This window comes from Oncorhynchus mykiss, chromosome 6 (assembly GCF_013265735.2).
Source record: "Oncorhynchus mykiss isolate Arlee chromosome 6, USDA_OmykA_1.1, whole genome shotgun sequence".
Lineage (NCBI taxonomy): Eukaryota > Metazoa > Chordata > Actinopteri > Salmoniformes > Salmonidae > Oncorhynchus > Oncorhynchus mykiss.
In genome coordinates this window covers 93,039,314-93,049,313 of record NC_048570.1, presented here as the reverse complement: position 1 = coordinate 93,049,313, position 10,000 = coordinate 93,039,314, and positions in this window count along the sequence as shown.

The window sequence follows — 10,000 nt, the reverse complement described above, 5'->3', positions numbered from 1 at the left end:
ACCAGCAACCAACTAACCACCCAGCAACCAAACAACCACCCACCCAGCAACCAAACAACCACCCACCCAGCAACCACCCAGAAACCAAACAACCACCCACCCAGCAACCAAACAACCACCCACCCAGCAACCACCCAGAAACCAAACAACCAACAAACCACCCAGCAACCAAACAATCAACCACCCAGCAACCACCCAGCAACCAAACAACCACCCACCCAGCAACCAAACAACCACCCACCCATCAACCACCCAGAAACCAAACAACCACCCACCCATCAACCACCCAGCAACCAAACAACCACCCACCCAGCAACCAAACAACCACCCACCCAGCAACCACCCAGAAACCAAACAACCAACCAACCACCCAGCAACCAACCAACCACCCACCCACCAACCAACTACCCACCCATTTCCCCAAATTGACAAGTAGTAGGACAGGCAGCACTACAGACAACCAGAACCTTCATTACTGAACTAATCTCCTGTCATTTTCAATGGGGGGTTATTCACTTCCTGTAGAGGTTCAGCCATAGTGAACTATAGCCCAGACTGTTAGTAGGTCAGAATGTTATTGTGCTCCTCTACTCATCTCCATTACACCCAGCAGTAATGCTGTCACCTTTTATATGTGTGAGGGGTCGTCTGTGTCCACCTGGTGTGGCGGTCTCGCTTTCAGAACCCATCATCTGAAATATTGAGATACACACACACACACACACACGCACGCACACACACACACACACACACACACACACACACACACACACACACACACACACACACACACACACACACACACACACACACACACACACACACACACACACACACACACACACACACACACACACACATCCCAAACAGAGACAGGCGTGAGGAACACCCACACAGGGTTGAGGCCTGACCTCCCTTCAGTCCCCATGGAGTAACAGGGACAGCAGGTGACGAAGCAGGCCTGGGGACACTCAGTCTGGGGCAAACTTAGCTCAGATTGGCTAATGTAACGTTTGGCTTTGGCAGGTAGCGCTAGCTACGATTCAGCCCTGGGTGGGTGTCTGGACACTCCCCTGGTGGTCCCCAGCTTTGCTACATTTTATAGCTGAGTACAAATGGCTTGAGTAATCAGACTGTTTTAGATGCAGCCAAATATCAACACAGAAGGGGAGGGGAGGGACTGTTTTGATGTGACACCTCTGAGAGAGGGGATCCTGTTTGGTGTGACACAACTGAGCCTGATGGAGGGGTAGCCTGTGTGTGGCATTAACACGGTGGATGTTGTGACACATTCTTACATTCCTTTGTTAAGGAAACATGGATGGTATATATATATTTTATTTTATCTTGCTAGATGAAATGACAACTTGTTTTTTAAGGCAACGGTACAGGCTGAATGAACAGATGAGTGTTCAACAGTTGATGTGGGATCTTAATTTGATTACTTTTTTTGTTTTTGTTTGCTGAGAACTTTCCTGCGCTGCAGGAAATGCAGATGAGCTTTGTAATTGACATCAAAGCACTGGAAGCAAACACAAACACACAGTTATATAACACAGTTATATACACAGTTTTGTATTTTTCATCTGGCTTACTTTCATCCGGCTAATAACCTATCCACCGATCAAGCAATCTTACAAACTAAACGGTAAAATCCTGTTGCTGCAGGATTATTTTGCTACGGCTGTACCGGTTAAATTAAGGGCTTAGATGTATCCTCCAGACTTAAGGGAATTGTTGATATGTTGTCCCCAAAAATTATATAAGTTACATTTTCTAGACTAGTATCCAGCAGGTAGCCTAGTGGTTAGAGCGTTGGACTAGTAACAAGCTGGTAGCCTAGTGGTTAGAGTGTTGGACTAGTAACCAGCAGGTAGCCTAGTGGTTAGAATGTTGGACTAGTAACCAGCAGGTAGCCTAGTGGTTAGAGCGTTGGACTAGTAACAAGCAGGTAGCCTAGTGGTTAGAGTGTTGGACTAGTAACCAGCAGGTAGCCTAGTGGTTAGAGCGTTGGACTAGTAACCAGCTGGTAGCCTAGTGGTTAGAGTGTTGGACTAGTAACCAGCAGGTAGCCTAGTGGTTAGAGTGTTGGACTAGTATCCAGCAGGTGGCCTAGTGGTTAGAGTGTTGGACTAGTAACCAGCAGGTAGCCTAGTGGTTAGAGTGTTGGACTAGTAACCAGCAGGTAGCCTAGTGGTTAGAGTTTTGGACTAGTAACCAGCAGGTAGCCTAGTGGTTAGAGAGTTGGACTAGTAACCAGCAGGTAGCCTAGTGGTTAGAGTGTTGGACTAGTAACCAGCAGGTAGCCTAGTGGTTAGAGTTTTGGACTAGTAACCAGCAGGTGGCCTAGTGGTTAGAGTGTTGGACTAGTAACCAGCAGGTAGCCTAGTGGTTAGAATGTTGGACTAGTAACCAGCAGGTAGCCTAGTGGTTAGAGTTTTGGACTAGTAACCAGCAGGTGGCCTAGTGGTTAGAGTGTTGGACTAGTAACCAGCAGGTAGCCTAGTGGTTAGAGTGTTGGACTAGTAACCAGCAGGTGGCCTAGTGGTTAGAGTGTTGGACTAGTAACCAGCAGGTAGCCTAGTGGTTAGAATGTTGGACTAGTAACCAGCAGGTAGCCTAGTGGTTAGAGCGTTGGACTAGTAACAAGCAGGTAGCCTAGTGGTTAGAGTGTTGGACTAGTAACCAGCAGGTGGCCTAGTGGTTAGAGTGTTGGACTAGTAACCAGCAGGTAGCCTAGTGGTTAGAGTGTTGGACTAGTAACCAGCAGGTGGCCTAGTGGTTAGAGTGTTGGACTAGTAACCAGCAGGTAGCCTAGTGGTTAGAATGTTGGACTAGTAACCAGCAGGTAGCCTAGTGGTTAGAGCGTTGGACTAGTAACAAGCAGGTTGCCTAGTGGTTAGAGCGTTGGGCCAGTAACCAGCCGGTAGCCTAGTGGTTAGAGCGTTGGGCCAGAAACCAGCCGGTAGCCTAGTGGTTAGAGTGTTGGGCCAGTAACCAGCAGGTAGCCTAGTGGTTAGTGTTGGACTAGTAACCAGCAGGTAGCCTAGTGGTTAGAGTGTTGGACTAGTAACCAGCAGGTAGCCTAGTGGTTAGAGTGTTGGGCCAGTAACCAGCAGGTAGCCTAGTGGTTAGAGCGTTGGGCCAGTAACCAGCAGGTAGCCTAGTGGTTAGAGGATGGACTAGTAACCAACCGGTAGCCTAGTGGTTAGAGCGTTGGGCCAGTAACAAGCAGGTAGCCTAGTGGTTAGAGCGTTGGGCCAGTAACCGAATCCCGAGCTGGCCCAGGCCCAAGGCAGTTCTGCCCCTGAACAAGGCACTGTTTCCCGGTAAGCCGTCATTGTGAATAAGAATTTGTTCTTAACCTACTTGCCTAGTTACATTAAGATCCTACAGCTGTACCTGTCTTTCTCACTAAAACAATCAGAACTAAAGCGCTTCAACTGAGATTTGAAAAACAGTAGACGCTGAAGGAGATTGTTTTAATGTGCTTGTTGTTTTGTTCCTGGGACCATTGTTTGTACAGACCACCGTGGGAACACTCCCCCTGAGAGACAGCCATGTCATACTGTACTGAGCTCCTCATTAGGGCCCTTCTGGAGGTTAGTGTGAGGAATGCCCCCCTCTCAGAGTCCCTGTTACAGACCCAAACTAACTCACACAATATCAGATAACATGTAACAGAACCTCTATAATAGTGGGTTAGCCTCACTACCAGTGTGAGATGCTGTCTGTCTACATGGCTTAACAGACGATCAGTAACAGTGAATAGTGTGTAAGACATTGTGTGTATAAGGAACTGCTACTGAGATTCAGCAGGTATTATCCCTCTCCTCTGAATCAGTCATAAAGTCCAGTGTGTAACAGTAAAGCATGTTGTCTTTTGGTTAGTGATGGACCAGCTTTTAGTTCAGGATAAGATATCATCAGGCACCTGATGGGTAGAGGTGTCACCTCCCTGTTATGTGTTGAGAGTCTGGAAAACGTTCCCAGGTACCTGATGGGTAGAGGTGTCACCTCCCTGTTATGTGTTGAGAGTCTAGAAGACGTTACCAGACACCTGATGGGTAGAGGTGTCACCTCCCTGTTATGTGTTGAGAGTCTACAAGACGTTACCAGACACCTGATGGGTAGAGGTGTCACCTCCCCGTTATGTGTTGAGAGTCTGGAAGACGTTACCAGGTACCTGATGGGTAGAGGTGTCACCTCCCCGTTATGTGTTGAGTCTAGGAGACGTTACCAGACACCTGATGGGTAGAGGTGTCACCTCCCTGTTATGTGTTGAGAGTCTAGAAGACGTTACCAGACACCGGATGGGTAGAGGTGTCACCTCCCTGTTATGTGTTGAGAGTCTAGAAGACGTTACCAGACACCTGATGGGTAGAGGTGTCACCTCCCCGTTATGTGTTGAGTCTAGGAGACGTTACCAGACACCGGATGGGTAGAGGTGTCACCTCCCTGTTATGTGTTGAGAGTCTAGAAGACGTTACCAGACACCTGATGGGTAGAGGTGTCACCTCCCTGTTATGTGTTGAGAGTCTACAAGACGTTACCAGACACCTGATGGGTAGAGGTGTCACCTCCCCGTTATGTGTTGAGAGTCTGGAAGACGTTACCAGGTACCTGATGGGTAGAGGTGTCACCTCCCCGTTATGTGTTGAGTCTAGGAGACGTTACCAGACACCTGATGGGTAGAGGTGTCACCTCCCTGTTATGTGTTGAGAGTCTAGAAGACGTTACCAGGCACCGGATGGGTAGAGGTGTCACCTCCCTGTTATGTGTTGAGTCTAGGAGACGTTACCAGACACCTGATGGGTAGAGGTGTCACCTCCCCGTTATGTGTTGAGAGTCTAGAAGACGTTACCAGACACCTGATGGGTAGAGGTGTCACCTCCCCGTTATGTGTTGAGAGTCTAGAAGACGTTACCAGACACCTGATGGGTAGAGGTGTCACCTCCCCGTTATGTGTTGAGAGACGTTACCAGGCACCGGATGGGTAGAGGTGTCACCTCCCTGTTATGCGTTGAGAGTCTAGAAGACGTTACCAGACACCTGATGGGTAGAGGTGTCACCTCCCCGTTATGTGTTGAGTCTAGGAGACGTTACCAGGTACCTGATGGGTAGAGGTGTCACCTCCCTGTTATGTGTTGAGAGTCTGGAAGACGTTACCAGACACCTGATGGGTAGAGGTGTCACCTCCCTGTTATGTGTTGAGAGACGTTACCAGACAGCTGATGGGTAGAGGTGTCACCTCCCTGTTATGTGTTGAGAGACGTTACCAGACACCTGATGGGTAGAGGTGTCACCTCCCTGTTATGTGTTGAGAGTCTGGAAGACGTTACCAGACACCTGATGGGTAGAGGTGTCACCTCCCCGTTATGTGTTGAGAGTCTAGAAGACGTTACCAGACACCTGATGGGTAGAGGTGTCACCTCCCTGTTATGTGTTGAGTCTAGGAGACGTTACCAGACACCTGATGGGTAGAGGTGTCACTTCCTCGTTATGTGTTGAGAGTCTAGAAAACGTTACCAGGTACCTGATGGGTAGAGGTGTCACCTCCCCGTTATGTGTTGAGAGTCTAGAAGACGTTACCAGACACCTGATGGGTAGAGGTGTCACCTCCCCGTTATGTGTTGAGAGACGTTACCAGACACCTGATGGGTAGAGGTGTCACCTCCCTGTTATGTGTTGAGAGTCTAGAAGACGTTACCAGACACCTGATGGGTAGAGGTGTCACCTCCCTGTTATGTGTTGAGAGTCTAGAAGACGTTACCAGGCACCTGATGGGTAGAGGTGTCACCTCCCCGTTATGTGTTGAGAGACGTTACCAGACACCTGATGGGTAAAGGTGTCACCTCCCTGTTATGTGTTGAGAGACGTTACCAGACACCTGATGGGTAGAGGTGTCATCTCCCTGTTATGTGTTGAGAGTCTAGAAGACGTTACCAGGTACCTGATGGGTAGAGGTGTCACCTCCCTGTTATGTGTTGAGAGTCTGGAAGACGTTACCAGACACCTGATGGGTAGAGGTGTCACCTCCCTGTTATGTGTTGAGAGACGTTACCAGACACCTAATGGGTAGAGGTGTCCCCTCCCCCGTTATGTGTTGAGAGTCTGGAAGACGTTACCAGACACCTGATGGGTAGAGGTGTCCCCTCCCTGTTATGTGTTGAGAGTCTAGAAGACGTTACCAGACACCTGATGGGTAGAGGTGTCACCTCCCTGTTATGTGTTGAGAGTCAGGAAGACGTTACCAGGCACCTGATGGGTAGAGGTGTCACCTCCCTGTTATGTGTTGAGAGACGTTACCAGACACCTGATGGGTAGAGGTGTCACCTCCCTGTTATGTGTTGAGAGTCTGGAAGACGTTACCAGACACCTGATGGGTAGAGGTGTCACCTCCTTGTTATGTGTTGAGAGACGTTACCAGACACCTGATGGGTAGAGGTGTCACCTCCCTGTTATGTGTTGAGAGTCTAGAAGACGTTACCAGACACCTGATGGGTAGAGGTGTCCCCTCCATGTTATGTGTTGAGAGACGTTACCAGACACCTGATGGGTAGAGTTGTCACCTCCCTGTTATGTGTTGAGAGACGTTACCAGGCACCTGATGGGTAGAGGTGTCACCTCCCTGTTATGTGTTGAGAGTCAGGAAGACGTTACCAGACACCTGATGGGTAGAGGTGTCACCTCCCTGTTATGTGTTGAGAGTCTGGAAGACGTTACCAGACACCTGATGGGTAGAGGTGTCACCTCCCCGTTATGTGTTGAGAGACGTTACCAGACACCTGATGGGTAGAGGTGTCACCTCCTCATTATGTGTTGAGTCTAGAAGACGTTACCAGACACCTGATGGGTAGAGGTGTCACCTCCCTGTTATGTGTTGAGAGTCAGGAAGACGTTACCAGGCACCTGATGGGTAGAGGTGTCACCTCCCTGTTATGTGTTGAGAGACGTTTCCAGACACCTGATGGGTAGAGGTGTCCCCTCCCTGTTATGTGTTTAGTCTAGGAGACGTTACCAGACACCTGATGGGTAGAGGTGTCACCTCCCTGTTATGTGTTGGGAGTCTGGAAGACGTTACCAGACACCTGATGGGTAGAGGTGTCACCTCCCCGTTATGTGTTGAGAGACGTTACCAGACACCTGATGGGTAGAGGTGTCACCTCCCCCGTTATGTGTTGAGAGTCTGGAAGACGTTACCAGACACCTGATGGGTAGAGGTGTCACCTCCCTGTTATGTGTTGAGAGTCTGGAAGACGTTACCAGGTACCTGATGGGTAGAGGTGTCACCTCCCTGTTATGTGTTCAGAGACGTTACCAGACACCTGATGGGTAGAGGTGTCACCTCCCCCGTTATGTGTTGAGAGACGTTACCAGACACCTGATGGGTAGAGGTGTCACCTCCCCTGTTATGTGTTGAGAGTCTGGAAGACGTTACCAGGCACCTGATGGGTAGAGGTGTAACCTCCCTGTTGTGTGTTGAGAGACGTTACCAGACACCTGATGGGTAGAGGTGTCACCTCCCTGTTATGTGTTGAGAGTCTAGAAGACGTTACCAGACACCTGATGGGTAGAGGTGTCACCTCCCTGTTATGTGTTGAGAGTCTGGAAGACGTTACCAGACACCTGATGGGTAGAGGTGTCACCTCCCTGTTATGTGTTGAGAGTCTAGAAGACGTTACCAGACACCTGATGGGTAGAGGTGTCACCTCCTCGTTATGTGTTGAGAGACGTTACCAGACACCGGATGGGTAGAGGTGTCACCTCCCTGTTATGTGTTGAGTCTAGGAGACGTTACCAGACACCTGATGGGTAGAGGTGTCACCTCCCTGTTATATGTTGAGAGTCTAGAAGACGTTACCAGACACCTGATGGGTAGAGGTGTCACCTCCCCCGTTATGTGTTGAAAGACGTTACCAGACACCTGATGGGTAGAGGTGTCACCTCCCCCGTTATGTGTTGAGAGTCTAGAAGACGTTACCAGACACCTGATGGGTAGAGGTGTCACCTCCCCGTTATGTGTTGAGAGACGTTACCAGGCACCGGATGGGTAGAGGTGTCACCTCCTCATTATGTGTTGAGAGACGTTACCAGACACCGGATGGGTAGAGGTGTCACCTCCTCATTATGTGTTGAGTCTAGGAGACGTTACCAGACACCTGATGGGTAGAGGTGTCACCTCCCTGTTATGTGTTGAGTCTAGGAGACGTTACCAGACACCTGATGGGTAGAGGTGTCACCTCCGGCGTTATGTGTTGAGTCTAGGAGACGTTACCAGACACCTGATGGGTAGAGGTGTCACCTCCCCCGTTATGTGTTGAGTCTAGGAGACGTTACCAGACACCTGATGGGTAGAGGTGTCACCTCCCTGTTATGTGTTGAGTCTAGGATACGTTACCAGACACCTGATGGGTAGAGGTGTCACCTCCCTGTTATGTGTTGAGTCTAGGAGACGTTACCAGACACCTGATGGGTAGAGGTGTCACCTCCCCCGTTATGTGTTGAGTCTAGGAGACGTTACCAGACACCTGATGGGTAGAGGTGTCACCTCCCTGTTATGTGTTGAGTCTAGGAGACGTTACCAGACACCTGATGGGTAGAGGTGTCACCTCCCCCGTTATGTGTTGAGTCTAGGAGACGTTACCAGACACCTGATGGGTAGAGGTGTCACCTCCCCCGTTATGTGTTGAGAGTCTGGAAGACGTTACCAGGTACCTGATGGGTAGAGGTGTCACCTCCCCCGTTATGTGTTGAGTCTAGGAGACGTTACCAGACACCTGATGGGTAGAGGTGTCACCTCCCTGTTATGTGTTGAGTCTAGGAGACGTTACCAGACACCTGATGGGTAGAGGTGTCACCTCCTCGTTATGTGTTGAGAGTCTAGAAGACGTTACCAGACACCTGATGGGTAGAGGTGTCACCTCCCCGTTATGTGTTGAGAGACGTTACCAGGCACCGGATGGGTAGAGGTGTCACCTCCTCATTATGTGTTGAGTCTAGTAGACGTTACCAGACACCTGATGGGTAGAGGTGTCACCTCCCCCGTTATGTGTTGAGTCTAGGAGACGTTACCAGACACCTGATGGGTAGAGGTGTCACCTCCCTGTTATGTGTTGAGAGTCTGGAAGACGTTACCAGACACCTGATGGGTAGAGGTGTCACCTCCCTGTTATGTGTTGAGAGACGTTACCAGACACCTGATGGGTAGAGGTGTCACCTCCCCTTTATGTGTTGAGAGTCTAGAAGACGTTACCAGACACCTGATGGGTAGAGGTGTCACCTCCCTGTTATGTGTTGAGAGACGTTACCAGACACCTGATGGGTAGAGGTGTCACCTCCCTGTTATGTGTTGAGAGTCAGGAAGACGTTACCAGACACCTGATGGGTAGAGGTGTCCCCTCCCTGTTATGTGTTGAGAGTCTAGAAGACGTTACCAGACACCTGATGGGTAGAGGTGTCACCTCCCCGTTATGTGTTGAGAGTCTAGAAGACGTTACCAGACACCTGATGGGTAGAGGTGTCACCTCCCTGTTATGTGTTGAGAGTCTAGAAGACGTTACCAGACACCTGATGGGTAGAGGTGTCACCTCCCTGTTATGTGTTGAGAGTCTAGAAGACGTTACCAGACACCTGATGGGTAGAGGTGTCACCTCCCTGTTATGTGTTGAGTCTAGAAGACGTTACCAGACACCTGATGGTTAGAGGTGTCACCTCCCTGTTATGTGTTGAGAGACGTTACCAGGTACCTGATGGGTAGAGGTGTCACCTCCCTGTTATGTGTTGAGAGTCTAGAAGACGTTACCAGACACCTGATGGGTAGAGGTGTCACCTCCCCGTTATGTGTTGAGAGACGTTACCAGACACCTGATGGGTAGAGGTGTCACCTCCCTGTTATGTGTTGAGAGTCTAGAAGACGTTACCAGACACCTGACTGGTAGAGGTGTCACCTCCCCGTTATGTGTTGAGAGACGTTACCAGACACCTGATGGGTAGAGGT